We start from the raw sequence: 13,925 nt of genomic DNA on the forward strand, positions 1-13,925 counted from the left end.
ATGCCCAGGTTGTGGGCCCGATCCCTGTCCTTTCTCATTGATGTTTCTATCTCTCTCTCCCCCTCACTTCCTCTCTCTCTCCAAAATCAATAATGGAAAAAAAAAAAGACAATATTGAGAACATTATATAGCAAAACCTATAGCATACAGACAGTTATATTAAAAAGAAAACAAAGAGCTTTAGAAATGCACTTCAAAAACATGAAAGATTGAAAATCAATGGACCAAACATTAAACTCAATAAGCCAGACAATATCAACAATAAGCCTAAAAAAAGAATGGAATTAAAAGAGAAAATGAAATTGAAAACAAACAATAAAAAGTATACTTGATTACTTCTTCCAAAATGCTGAGTCTTTGAAACACCAATAAAACATACCCATCTTGTCCTGGCCAGTTTGGCTTGGCGGTTGGAGCGTCGGCCTGCGGTCCAGAGAGACCGGGGTTCGGTTCCCCCTAAGGGCAGGTACCTCGGTTGCAGTTTGTCCCCGTTGGGTCATGTGGGTGGCAACCACTCGAAGACCACTCGATGTGTCCCTTTCACATCGATGTCTCTCTCTCTCTCTCTCTCTCTCTCTCTCTCTCTCCTTTCCACTCTATCTGAACAAAAAATGGAAAAATGTCCTCGGGTGAGGATAAAAAACAACAACAAAAAACAGACCCATCTTTGGTAAGTCTGATAAAAAGAGAGAGAGAAGTAGAGAAAATTAAAAAACAACACTGGGGATGAAAAGTGGACACAATCACAGAAATAGTGAAGATTTAAATGGCATAAGAATGTATTATATAACACTTTATAGCAGCAATAAATTTAAAATCTCAGTGAAATAGAGGAAGTTCTAGGGAAATACAAACCAAAATGATTAAAAAAGAGGTAGAGAGAATCTAATAGCCCAATAACCACTGAAACAATTGAAAAGGTAGGAGAAGAAATATATTCATAAAGGGAAAGAGCACAATATGTGAATATACTTAACTCTATTGAACTGTATACATAAAGATAGTTAAAATGGCAAATTTGGTGTTATGTGTGTTTTTCCACAAGTGAAAAAAGTCTTTGTAAAAGAAAAGAACCCAGTTGGCCCTGGCTGGGTAGCTCAATTGGTTAGAGCATCGTCCCCATAGGCTGAGGTTTTGGGTTCCATCCCCGGTCAGGGCACATAGAAGAAACAACCATTTAATGCATACAGAAGTGGAACAACAAATTGATATTTCTCTCTCTCTTTCTTCCTTCTCTCTAAAACCAATCAATGAATAAAAATATATGCATAAAAGAAAAGACCCCCCTGCCCTGGCCGGTTTGGCTCAGTGGTTAGAGCCTCGGCCTACGGTCCAGAGAGACCTGGGTTCGGTTTCCGCTAAGGGCATGTACCTTGGTGCAGTTTGTCCCCGGCCCTGGTTGGTCATGCGGGTGGCAGCCACTTGATGTGTCCCTTTCATGCTGATGTTTCTCTCTCTCTCTCTCTCTCTCTTGCTCCCTCCCACTCTATCTGAACAGAAAAAAAAAAGGAAAAAAATATCCTCAGGTGAGGATAAAAAAAAAAGACCCCAGATCTAGGTGATTTTTATGGAGAAGTTATAGAAAACCTTGAAGGAAGAAATAAATTTGTTATGTATACATTCCTAGAGCATGGATAATAATGAAACACTTGCAATATATTTTCTATGTGATTAACCTAACCTTGACAAGGAAAACAAAAAGTACAACACAAAAAGGAAGATCTTACATCAATCTCATTTGTAACTATAAATTACTAAATCAATTATTAGCAATTTAAATTCAGCAATGGGTGAAAAGAAAAAAATATCTTAGATATTTGCTAGAATATACGCTCCACAAGGAATCATTGTAAATTCCCTAATACATGCCAAGTACCCAGAAAAGTGCTTGACATATATTAGGTACCTAAACTTTTGTTGAAGTGAATGAATTGAATTAACCAAATAATGTTAATTCCAGTAATATAAGTGTGGTTGACGTTAGGGAATATGTTTAGACTGAAAGAACAAAGAATAAAAAGATAATCCTGTGAGATGCTGAAAAAACTTTTGATCAAGTTTAACTCCTGATTCTGATAAAAGCTATTATAAACCAGGAAAAGGAAGTTGCCATAATTTGATGAGGGCTATTTAAAAACTTAATTGACCCCTGACCAGTTTGCTAAGTGGTTAGAACATCAGCCCATGGAGCAAAGGGTAGCAGGCGTGTACAAGTAGCAACAAATGATGTTTCTCCTCTCTCTCTCTCCCTTCCTCAATAGCTATAACTCTCATAATCAAAAACTCTTTGGAGTCCTCAATAACTTTAATGTAAAGTGTTCCTGAGACCAAAAAGATTAAGAACCACTGCAAGTGAGGCATAATGTGTCATTTTGTTGTGTGTTGATGTTGTAAAGAAAGCTACTAAAATTAACTATGCAATGAATCTTAGTAGTACTCCGAATTATATTAACATTTTTTAAAGGCCTTTCCACTGAAAAATAGTATCAACTTGGTGTTTCATCACCAAAAAGAATTTATTCGGGTAAAAAGAAAGGGTTGCAACCCAGTGCATGCAGACATTGCAATCCATGGGCATACTCTGGCCTGCATGCCAAGATGGGGGGGTATTTATAGAAGGATAAAGGAAGTTAAGGAAAGAGGAATTTAGAATCATAGAGCTTCATTCTAAACATAGAGTTCTTTCTGTGGAGTTCTCAAATGCAGGGTTCTCAGGATTATGCAGAATGTGAGAACTTGCAGAAGCCCTAGCTTCCTCCATAGACCCTGCTGACTGATTATGTTTGTTTCAAGTTGCAGTTAGTCATTAAGAGGCCCATAGGTAAATGCAAAATAATACTGCAATATTCAAAATATGCTATTTTAGACAAGTCAAAGCCAACATCTATATTTATATTTTCAATTGAATCGAATGCCACAACAACCCTAAAAAATGTGCACTAAAAACTCAAGAACTTTTATTCAAGCATTGAAAGACAGATTTCTAGATTATTCTGACAGTCTCATGCTAAAAGCCAGAGGGATGAGTCGCTTCAAATGTTTGCAGGAATGACATATTTATTTATTTATTGTTTTTATTTATTTTTTTGTTAATCCTCACCCAAGGATATTTTTACACTGAATTTTAGAGAAAGTGGAAGAGAGGGAGAAAGAGAGAGAGAGAGGGAGAGATGGAGGGAGAGAGAGAGAGAGAGAGACATATATGTGAGAGAGACACATCGATTGATTGCCTCCAGCATGACCCCGACCAAGGCCGGGGATGAACCTGCAAGCCAGGTACCTGCCCTTGACCAGAATCGAATCCATGACTCTTCCATCTGAGGGTCGATGCTCTAACTGCTGAGCCAAAGCGACCAAAGCATAAAAAGATTTCTTTTTTTAAAGTAGCCCTGTCAGCTGGAGAACAGAAAAAGAACAAACTTGCTGAATGAGGTTGGGTTGGAGTGAGCCAGAACTCTTGTCATAATTCTGTAATTGGCATTCTTGCTGGAGCTAGGAGAAGACTAAGTGTGTGGGAGATATCTATAGGACTGTCATCTACATCTAAGTCAAAGTGCTTGTGTGAGTAATTTTTAAGTTCTAACTGCAAGTATGATAGTGGTTATGACGTTAATGAATAGCAATGGACATGTGAGATTTTGTGTTTATTACTATACTGCGACAGACTGCCCGAGTACAATACCTCTACATTATATCCCAGACTTAGTATCATCAGCACTAAACTATGTACATGAAAGGCTTTTGAGAAATTAAAAGTGTTCAATGAAGGAGGTATATTTTTAATAATAATATAATTAGAGACATTTTAATATTGTGGTTTTGGAGTTAGATTAGTCAAGGCTTAAATTCTGGCTTGAAACAAGTTTCTTTAACCTGTGTGACCCTCACTTTTATCCGTTATAATATTTATAATAATACTTATCACATGGGTTACTGTGAGGATTAACAAAAGTAAAGTGCTTAATACAGTGCCTGAACATAATAAAGTATGCAGTGGATGATAGCTGCTGTTGTTATTACTACTTACAATAATTACACTAATGTGAATTTCATACCTTAATGATAGAGGTTAAAAGAGACTAAAGATATCCCATAGTTTACTCCTGCTATTTACCCCAGCAAGTTCTTTGAGGCAAAGAGACATTTGGGTAATATTAGATATCATTTAAGGCCATAGCTAAGATTCTTATCTTCCCCTCAACTATTTCACTTAGCTATCTGGAAAACAGAAAAAGAATAAAATTGGGGGGCTGAAGGAAAGTAATATTTTGTCCTCAAAAGGTCATATTTAAAAGATGCATATTACTGATTAGTAGACCTTTTCTGGGCAAAAGTTTAAAAGATGATAAATACCACTATCAGTAACTGTTCAAAGAAATGAGCTGGTAGAAATGTAAAATAGGCCCTGGCCAGTGGCCCAGTTGGTTGGAGTGTTGTCCCTTACACAAAAAGGTTTTGGGTTTGATTCCTGGTTAGAGCACATACCTAGGTTGTGGGGCACGTGCAGGAGGCAACTGATCAATGTTTCTCTCTCTCTCTTGCTCTCTCAAATCAATAAAAACATGTCCTTGGGTGAGGATTAAAAAAGAAAGAGAAAGAAATGTAAAATGATACATTTTTTTTTTTTTTTGGTCAGGCAATTTAGCAATATCTATTAAAGATCTTAAAAATAGACTTTGACCCAGCTTTTTTTTTTTTTAATCCTCACCCGAGGACATTTTTCCATTTTTCATTCAGGTAGAGTGGGAGGGAGAGAGAGGAAGAGAGAGAGAGAGAGAAACATCAACGTGAAAGGAACACATCGAGTGGCTGCCACCTGCACGACCAACCAGGGCCGGGGACAAACTGCATCCGAGGTACGTGCCCTTAGCGGGAACCGAACCCGGGTCTCTCTGGACCACAGGCTGACACTCTAACGCTGAGCCAAACTGGCCAGGGCTGACCCAGCATTTTTATGTTTAGGAAATTTTCCTAAGGAAAAGAGACAGATATATCAAAAGGTTTTTGGCCCAGCCAGTGTAGCATTGACCCATGCAACAAGAGGTCACTGGTTTGATTCCCGGTCAGGGCACATGCCCAGGTTATGGGCCAAATCTCCAGTGGGGGGCATGCAGAAGGCAGCCAATCAATGTTCTCTCTCATTGATGTTTCTATTTCTCTCTCCCTCTTCGTTTCTATCTAAAATCAATAAAGAAAGAAAAAATAATAATAAAAAAATTTTTGTTTATGGATATTCCTCACATTATTTATAATAGTGAGTTAGAAACAACAGATAAATGCCTAATAATAGAAATTGCTTAAATAAAGTATGGCCTAGACACAGAATGAAAGAATATGCAACTACTAATAATCATGTTGGGGGTAAAAAATGCAAATGCCTACAGATGCTTAGCAAGTAAACTAATGTACAAAACATCTGAATATAAGACAATAGTGTGGACCATGGTAAACTGAAGTGTTCATGCTCCACCTGAAGTCATTACAATTCAAATTATAAAACAATGCTTGTCTCCTGACAAGACAAAGTCTGAATTCTGCCTAGATTTACCACTTTGAAACACCTGCTGCTAAAGAATATTAAAATGTGGAAAAATATTCATGGTGTAAGTGTAAGTATAAGAAAAGTGTTGTTAAAAGATGATTCCAATGTATATTTTCAAAGTATGTGTGTTTATAGGTATATCCTTTTCCTGCCTGTCAGTTGGTCTGTCTTATTTTGCTAAAACTATAATAACAAACACATAGACCTTACTATGTACCAGGGATTGTTTTATGTACCTTACATATGTTAACTTATTTAATCCCCAGAGCAATAATACATACCATTACTACCCCTATTCTACAGATTATAAAGCTAAGATATAGAGAGGTTAGGTAATTTGACCAAAGCCACACAACTAGAAAGTAGTAGAGGTGGGATTCAAGCTTAGACAGTGGAGTCTGGGCTCTTAACTGCTGTGCTATATTAAAACCAAAAGGTTATGACTTGTCTGGGATTTTTTGTGTGTAGATTTTATTTTCTTTCTTTCTCTCTCTCTTTTTTTTGTGGTTAAATTTTTTTCTATAATATTAATGTATTTTATAATCAGAAAAAGCACAATGGTTTATTAACAGTGCACATTTACTGACTAGGCATGTACTCCTTTTGGCTTCTCCAATTATTGTTCTTTATTAATGAAAATTTGTTTGTCTGATTTCAGGAAGCACGAAGAGTCCCAACCAAGATGAACCAAAGAAACCCACACCAAGATACATCATAATTAAAATGGCAAACGTTAAAGACAAAGAGAGACTCTTAAGGGCAGCAAGAGAGGCAGACAATTAATTACCTACAAGGGAGCTTCCATAAATCTGTCAGCTGATTTCTCAACAGGAACACTACAGGCCAGATGGGAATGGTATGAAATATTCAAAGTAATGAAAAGCAAGGATCTGAAGCCAAAACTACTCTGTCCAGCAAGGCTGTCATTTAAAATGGAAGGTAAAATAAAGAGCTTCAAAGAAAAAAGAAAAAAGCTTAATGAGTTTATTACCACAAAACCAGCATTGAAAGAAATGCTAAAAAGACCATTGTAAGAAAAAGAAAAAGAAATATATACATAGACAGAGGAACATAGGCATAAAATGGCCACCCAACCAGTGTGGCTCAGTGGTTGAGTGTTGACCCATGTACCAAGAGGTCGTTGGTTTGATTCCTGGTCAGGGCACATGCCAGGGCTGTGGGCTCAATCCCCAGTAGGGGGAGCACAGGAGGCAGCCAATCAATGGTTCTTTCTCACATTGATGTTTCTATCTCTTTCTCCTTCTTCTTTCCTCTCTCTCCAAAAAAAAAAAAAATCAATAAAAATATAATAAAAAAAGAATAAAATGGCAATAAATACATACCTATCGATAATCACTTTAAATGTAAATGAATTAAATGTTCCAATCAAAAGACATAGGGTAACTGAATGGTTAAGAAAACATGACCCATATATATGCTGTCTATAAGAGACACACCTCAGAAGAAAAGACTCACACTGAATAAAAGTGAAGGGATGGCAAAAAACTTTCCATGAAAATGAAAATGGATAAAAAGTGGAGGTAGCAATCCTTATAGCTGACAACATAGACTTCAAAATAAAGGTCATAACAAGAGACAAAGAAGGATATTATATAATGCTAAAAGGATTGATCAACAAGAGGATATAACCCAGGTGAACATATAGGCACCCAACACAGGAGCACCTAAATATACTAAAAATCTCCTGGAGGACTTTAAGGGGGATATAGACAGCAATACAATCATAGTTGGGGACTTTAACACTCCACTGATATCACTGGGTAGATCTTCCACCAAAAAAATCAACAAGGAAACAACTACCTTAAAATGACACACTAGCCCTGGCCGGTTTGGCTCAGCTGTTGGAGCTTCGGCCTGCGGTCCGGAGAGACCTGGGTTCAGTTCCCGCTAAGGGCACGTACTTCGGTTGCAGTTTGTCCCCGACTCTGGTTGGTCGTGCGGGTGGCAGCCACTCGATGTGTCCCTTCACGTCGATGTTTCTGTCTCTCTCTCCCTTCCTCTCTCTCCCTCCCACTCTATCTGTACAAAAAATGAAAAATATCCTCGGGTGAGGATAAAAAAAAAAAAAAAATGACACATTAGACCAGATGAATTTAATTGATATTTACAGAACATTTCATCCCAAGCTGCGGAATATACATTCTTCTCAAACGCACATGGAACATTCTCACAGATAGACCACATGTTAGGACACAAAACAAGTCTTTAAGGTTCAAGAAGATTGAAATCATATTAGGCATCTTTTCAGATTATAACGGCATGAAACTAGAAATCAACTACAATTTAAAAAACTCAAAAACACCCAAACACATGGAGGCTACATAGCATGTTATTAAACAATGAATGGGTTATCAATGAGATCAAAGAAGAAATAAAAAACTTTCTGCAAACAAATGAAAATGAACACACAATAATCCAAATCTACGAGATACAGTGAAAGCAGTCCTAAGAGGGAAGTTCATAGCATTTACAGGCCTAACTCAAGAAACAAGAAAAAGCTCAAATAAAAGATCTAACCTGACAACTAAAATAATTAGAAAGAGAACAACAAGAAAAGCCCAGAGGAAGTAGAAGGAAGGAAATAATAAAGATCAGAGCAGAAATAAATGACATAGAGACTAATAGAAACAATACAAAAGATCAAAGAAATCAAGAGCTAGTTCTTTGAAACAATAAACAAGATTGATGAACCTTTAGCTAGACTCATCAAAAAACAAAGAGAGAAGTCCTAAATAAATAAAAAACAGAAGTGAAAAGTAAAGTAACAACTGACACCACAGAAATACAAAGGACTGTAAAAAAATACCATGAACAACTAGATGCCAACAAGCTGGACAACATGGGCAAAGTGGACAAATTCCTGGAAACATGAAATCTTCAAAAACACAATGAAGAAGAAGCAGAGAACCTGAATAGGCTGATAACAACTAATGAAATTGAAGCAGTAATAAGAAAAATCCCAGCAAACAAAAGTCCTGGCCTGGATGGCTTCACAGGTGAAATTTACCAAACATTCAAAAAAGAAACTGTATTTACCTCCCTCAAACTATTCCCAGAAATACAAGAGTAGGGAAGACTTCCAAGCTCTTTTTCTGAGGCCAGCTATATCCTAATTCAAAAAAAAACAAAAACAAATAAAGACACTACAAAGAAAGAACATTATAGGCCATTATCCCTGATGAACATAGATGCTAAAATCCTCAACAAAAGATTAGCAAACTGGATCCAACAATACATTAAAAAGATCATATACCATAACCAAGTGGGATTTATTCCAGGGATGCAAGGCTGGTACAATATTTGCAAATCAATAAATGTGATTCATTACATAAACAAAATGAAGGATAAAAATCACATGGTCATATGAAAGATGCAGAAAAAGTAGTTGATAGCCCTAGCCGGTTTTGCTCAGCAGTTAGAGTGTTGGCCCGAGGACCAAAGAGTCATGGGTTCAATTCCAGTCAAGGGCATGTACCTCAGTTGCTGTTTGGTCCCTGGCCCTGATCAGAGCTTGTGCAGGAGGCAACCAATCAATGTGTTCCTCTTACATGAATGTTTCTCTCTTTCTCTCTCTCTCTCCCTTCCTCCCACTCTATCTGAAGATAAATGGAAAAATATCCTTGGGTGAGGATTTAAAAAAAAAAGAAAGAAAGAAAAGGTAGTTAATCAAATCCAGCACCAATTTTATTTTTTTATTTTTGCGAGAGAGAAGAAGGGAGATAGAAACATTGATGAGAGAGAAACACCAATTGGTTGCCTCCTGCATGGCCCCTACTGGGGATCAAGCCTGAAACCCATGCATGTGCCCTGACTAGGAATTGAACTGGTGACCTCTCAGTACATGGGGCAACTCTCAACCAACTGAGCCACACCAGCCAGTGCTCCATGCCATTTTTGTACACCAATACTGAACTCTCAGAAAGTGAAATTACAAAACAATCCCATTTACCACTGTAATAAAAATATAAGCTACCTAGGAATAAACTTAACCAAGGAAGTAAAGGACCTGTACTCAGAAAACCATAGGGCATTGGAAAAAGAAAGAGGAAGATATAAACAAGTGCAAGCATATATCATGTTCATAGACTGGAAGAATTAACAAAATTAAAATGTCCATACTACCCAAAGCAATCTACAGATTGAACACAATCCCTATTAAAATAACATCAGCATATTTCACAGATCTAGAACATAAATTCCAATAAGTTTATATGGGACCAAAAAGACCCCCAATAGCTGCAGCAATTTTGATAAAGAAGAACAAAATTGGAAGGATCACAATACTGGATATCAGACTATATTACAAAGCTATTGTCACCGAAACAGCCTGGTACTGGCATAAGAACAGTCATATAGATCAATGGAACAGAATAGAAACCCCAGAAATCAACCCACACCTATGGTCAATTAATATTTGACAAAGGAGGCATACAATGGAATCAAGACAGTCTCTTCAATAAATGGTGTTGAAAACATTGGACAGGTACATGTGAAAAAAAATGAAACTAGACCACCAACTTATACCATACATAAGAATAAACTCAAAATGAATAAAAGTCTTAAATGTAAGTCATGAAACCATAAAAATCCTAGAAGGAAACATAGGTAGTAAAATCTCAGACATCCTTCATAACAATATTTGTGCCGATATGTTTCCTAGGGCAAGGGGCACAAAGGAAAAACTAAACAAATGGGACTACATCAAACTAAAAAGCTTCTGCGCAGCAGAAGTTACCATTAACAAAAAGAACAGGGACTCGCTGTATGGGAAACCATATTTGCCAATGATATATCTGATAAAGGGTTAATTTCCAAAATATATAAAGAATTTATACAACTCAACATCAGGAAGACAAACACTCCAGTTAAAAAATGGGCAAAAAGGGTGTCAATGGGGGAAAAAGGAGAAACATCTGTAACTTATCTGTAATTTATTAAAAACAAATTAATAAAAAATTTTTTTAAAAATCAAGAAAAGGCACACTGAATGCCTGTTGTAGTTTTTACTCTAAAGCTTGATTTATGTTATGCTGAGAGTGCTTCTATCTAAGTGTAAATTAAGAATTTTGTATATCTGGGGGGAAAAAAATGGGCAAAAGCCCTGGCTGGTGTGGCTCAGTTGGTTGGAGCTTCGTCCTGTGCACCAGAAGGTTGTGGGTTTGATTCCTGGTCAGGGCACATACTTAGGTTGCAGGTTCCATCCCTGGTCAGGGTGTGCACAGGAGGTAACTTATTGATATATTTCTCTTTCTTTCAATCCATTACTTCCTCTCTAAAATCAATTTTTAAAATGGACAAAGGACCTGTAGATACTTCTCCAAAGAGGATATACAGATGGCCAATAGACATATAAAAAAAATATTTCACTTCACTAATTATCAGAGAGGTTCAAATTAAAACAACAATGAGAACCCTGGGCTATTTGGCTCAGCAGTTAGAACTTCAGCCTGCAGGGTTCAATTCCCACTCAAGGGTACATACCAGGATCACAGTCACCAGTCGGGGTCATTCAGGAGGCAACCAATAGGTGTGTCTCTTTCACATGGATGTCTCTCTCTCTCTCTCTCTTTCTGCCCCCTCCCCCACTCTATCTAAAAAATCAATAGAAAAATATCCTTGAGTGAGGATTAACAAAAAAAGATATAAATTTTTAAAAAAACATTCACAATGAGATATCACTTCACATCTGCCAGAATGGTTACCATCAGTAAATCACAACAGTGTTGGCCAGAAGGAGGAGAAAAGGGAACCCTAGCATACTGTTGGTGAGAACAACGACTGGTGCAGCCACTATGGAAAACAGTATGGAGTTTCCTCAAAAAATTCAAAATGGAACTGCCTTTTGATCCAGTGACTCCACTTTGGGGAATATATCCTAAGAATCCCCAAACACCAATGAGAAAGAATATATGCACCCCTATGTTCATAGTAGCATTATTTATAATAACCCAGATCCAGATACAGCCCAAGTGTCCCTCAGTAGCTGAGTGGATAAAAGAGCTGTGGTACACCCTGGCCAGTTTGGCTCAGCAGTTGGAGTGTCGGCCTGCGGACCAGAGAGTCCCGGGTTTGGTTGCCACTAGGGGCATGTACCAAAAAAGAAAGAGAAAAAAGAGTTGTGGTACATTTAAACAATGGAATTCTATGTGGCTGTAAAAAAGAGGGAAATCTTACCTTTTGCAATAGCATGAACGGACCTGGAGTTTGTTTTTTAATCCTCACCTGAGGATATTTTTCCATTTATCTTCAGATAGAGTAGGAGGAAGGTAAGGAGGGAGAGAGAGAGAAACATTGATGTGAGAGAGACACATGGACTGGTTGCCTCCCACATGACCCTGACCAGGGCCAGGTACCGAACTGCAACTGAGGTACATGCCTTTGACTGGAATCAAACCCGGGACTCTTTGGTATGCAGGCCAACGTTCTAACTGCTGAGCCAAATCGACCAGGGTGACCTGGAGATTATTATGCTAAGTGAAATAATCCAGCCAGAGAAAGACTAATACCAGGTGATCTCACTTACATGTGTAATTTAATGAACAAAATAAACTGGTGAACAAAAAAGAAACAGAGGCATGTATACATGGGATAGACTGACAGCTGTTAGAAGGGGTCTGGGGAGTAGGGGACTTGATGAAAGAAAGTGAAGGGATTAGCCAAAGAACACATATGCATAACCCTTAGATACAGACAACAGCGTGGTGATAACTAGAGAGGAAGTGAGAGTGGGCAAAGGGGGGGTAGGGGGGAAAGTTGGGGACATCTGTAATAATGTCAACAAGAAAAATAAAGTTAAAAAAGACATTAAAATTTAAAATTTTTAGATAAAGCTATACTATATGAATATCCAATGTATGCCATTAATCACATAATGTGCTCCTGCTTAAATCATTTTTAACTTTAAGGCTTCAGATAACATGAATCAAATATATTGTATTATATTGAGTACATGCTCTAAGTGATAGGGACCCTGTTAGGTTCTGGGGATACAAGATTATATCACTACCCCTAACTTCAAGGTGTTCATCTTCTGTTGGGGAGGCTGAGAGGAAATAAATAATTACAATGTCATAAAGATAGTAAAAGATAAGCAGTGGTACTGAGGGAATAGTGATTAGCTCAATATTTCCAACTTTATTTAGCAAAGATTTCTTATGATAATCAATTGGCTACTCCACTAGTATTCTTTAGTGCTAAAAGGGTAAGTGCTAAGAAAAAGTACATTTTCTTAAAATTCCAAATAGAAATTACTTATTTTCTTTATTCTTTTATTTATTTATTTATTTATTTTTGTCCTCACCCGAGGACATTTTTCCATTTTTTGTTCAGATAGAGCGGGAGGGAGAGAGAGGAAGAGAGAGAGAGAAACATTGATGTGAAGGGACACATAAAGTGGCTGCCACCCACACGACCAACCAGGGCCGGGGACAAACTGCAACCGAGGTACATGCCCTTAGCAGGAACTGAACCCGGGTCTCTCTGTTCCGTGGGCTGACGCTCCAACCGCTGAGCCAAACCGGCCAGGGCTATTTTCTTTATTCTTTATAAAATATACAAAGTCTACCCTATTCTATCAAGAGAGATTTCAAGTAGAAAAGTCAAGAAACTTCCTCAACTAATTTGATGAGTTCAAGTTATTAAGATGAGTAATTAGCCAAAACCAGAGAATTTCGCAGACATTTTTAATATAGAAAAAAATACTAGGAAAAAAAAAAGACAAAAAAGCTTTCTGAAGTAGCAAAAAAAAAATAATAATAATAATCAATATTTAAATCACAGAACCAGCCCTTGGCTGGGTGGCTCAGTTGACTGGAGCATCATCCCGTACGCCCAAACGTTTTGGGTTTGATTCCCGGTCAGGGCACAAACTTAGGTTGTGGGTTCTATCCCCAGTCAGGGTGCATATGAGAGGCAACTAATTGATGTTTCTCTTTCACATCTCTCTTTCTCTGTATCCCTTCCTTTCTCTAAAATCAATAAACATATCCTTGATGAAAGAAGATGAAGGGATTAGCCAAAGAACGCATATGTATAACCCTTAGATACAGACAACAGTGTGGTGATGGCTAGAGGGAAGGTGGGTGGGGGCTGTGTGGAAATGGAAAAAGGGAGGATTAAAAATAACAACAACAATAATAAAAATCACAAAACCATAATTTTAAGTTGAATTCCTTTAGATAGAAAAATTAATTTATTATATAGTAGATAATATTTTTTTTTCCTCCACTACCACAAATTATGCAGTCTAGTTTCCCACATTTGGGGAAATCGCAGGGGTCAGCACATCCGGAGTGCAATGGATAAGCTTCACCCTGGGAAAACCACCTTCATGATCATGGTATCTCCCCTGTCAGGTAAGTAT

At 37.6% G+C, this 13,925-nt stretch overlaps 1 non-coding gene across 1 annotated transcript; it reads right to left on the minus strand.

The window, feature by feature from the left end:
* Positions 1-13,763: 13,763 nt before the first annotated feature.
* On the minus strand, positions 13,764-13,925 carry LOC118638113. The gene has a single exon (XR_004961068.1). It is a non-coding gene; the product is annotated as a U1 spliceosomal RNA (small nuclear RNA).

Source organism: Molossus molossus, unplaced genomic scaffold (genome assembly GCF_014108415.1).
Source record: "Molossus molossus isolate mMolMol1 unplaced genomic scaffold, mMolMol1.p scaffold_m16_p_20, whole genome shotgun sequence".
Classification (NCBI taxonomy): domain Eukaryota; kingdom Metazoa; phylum Chordata; class Mammalia; order Chiroptera; family Molossidae; genus Molossus; species Molossus molossus.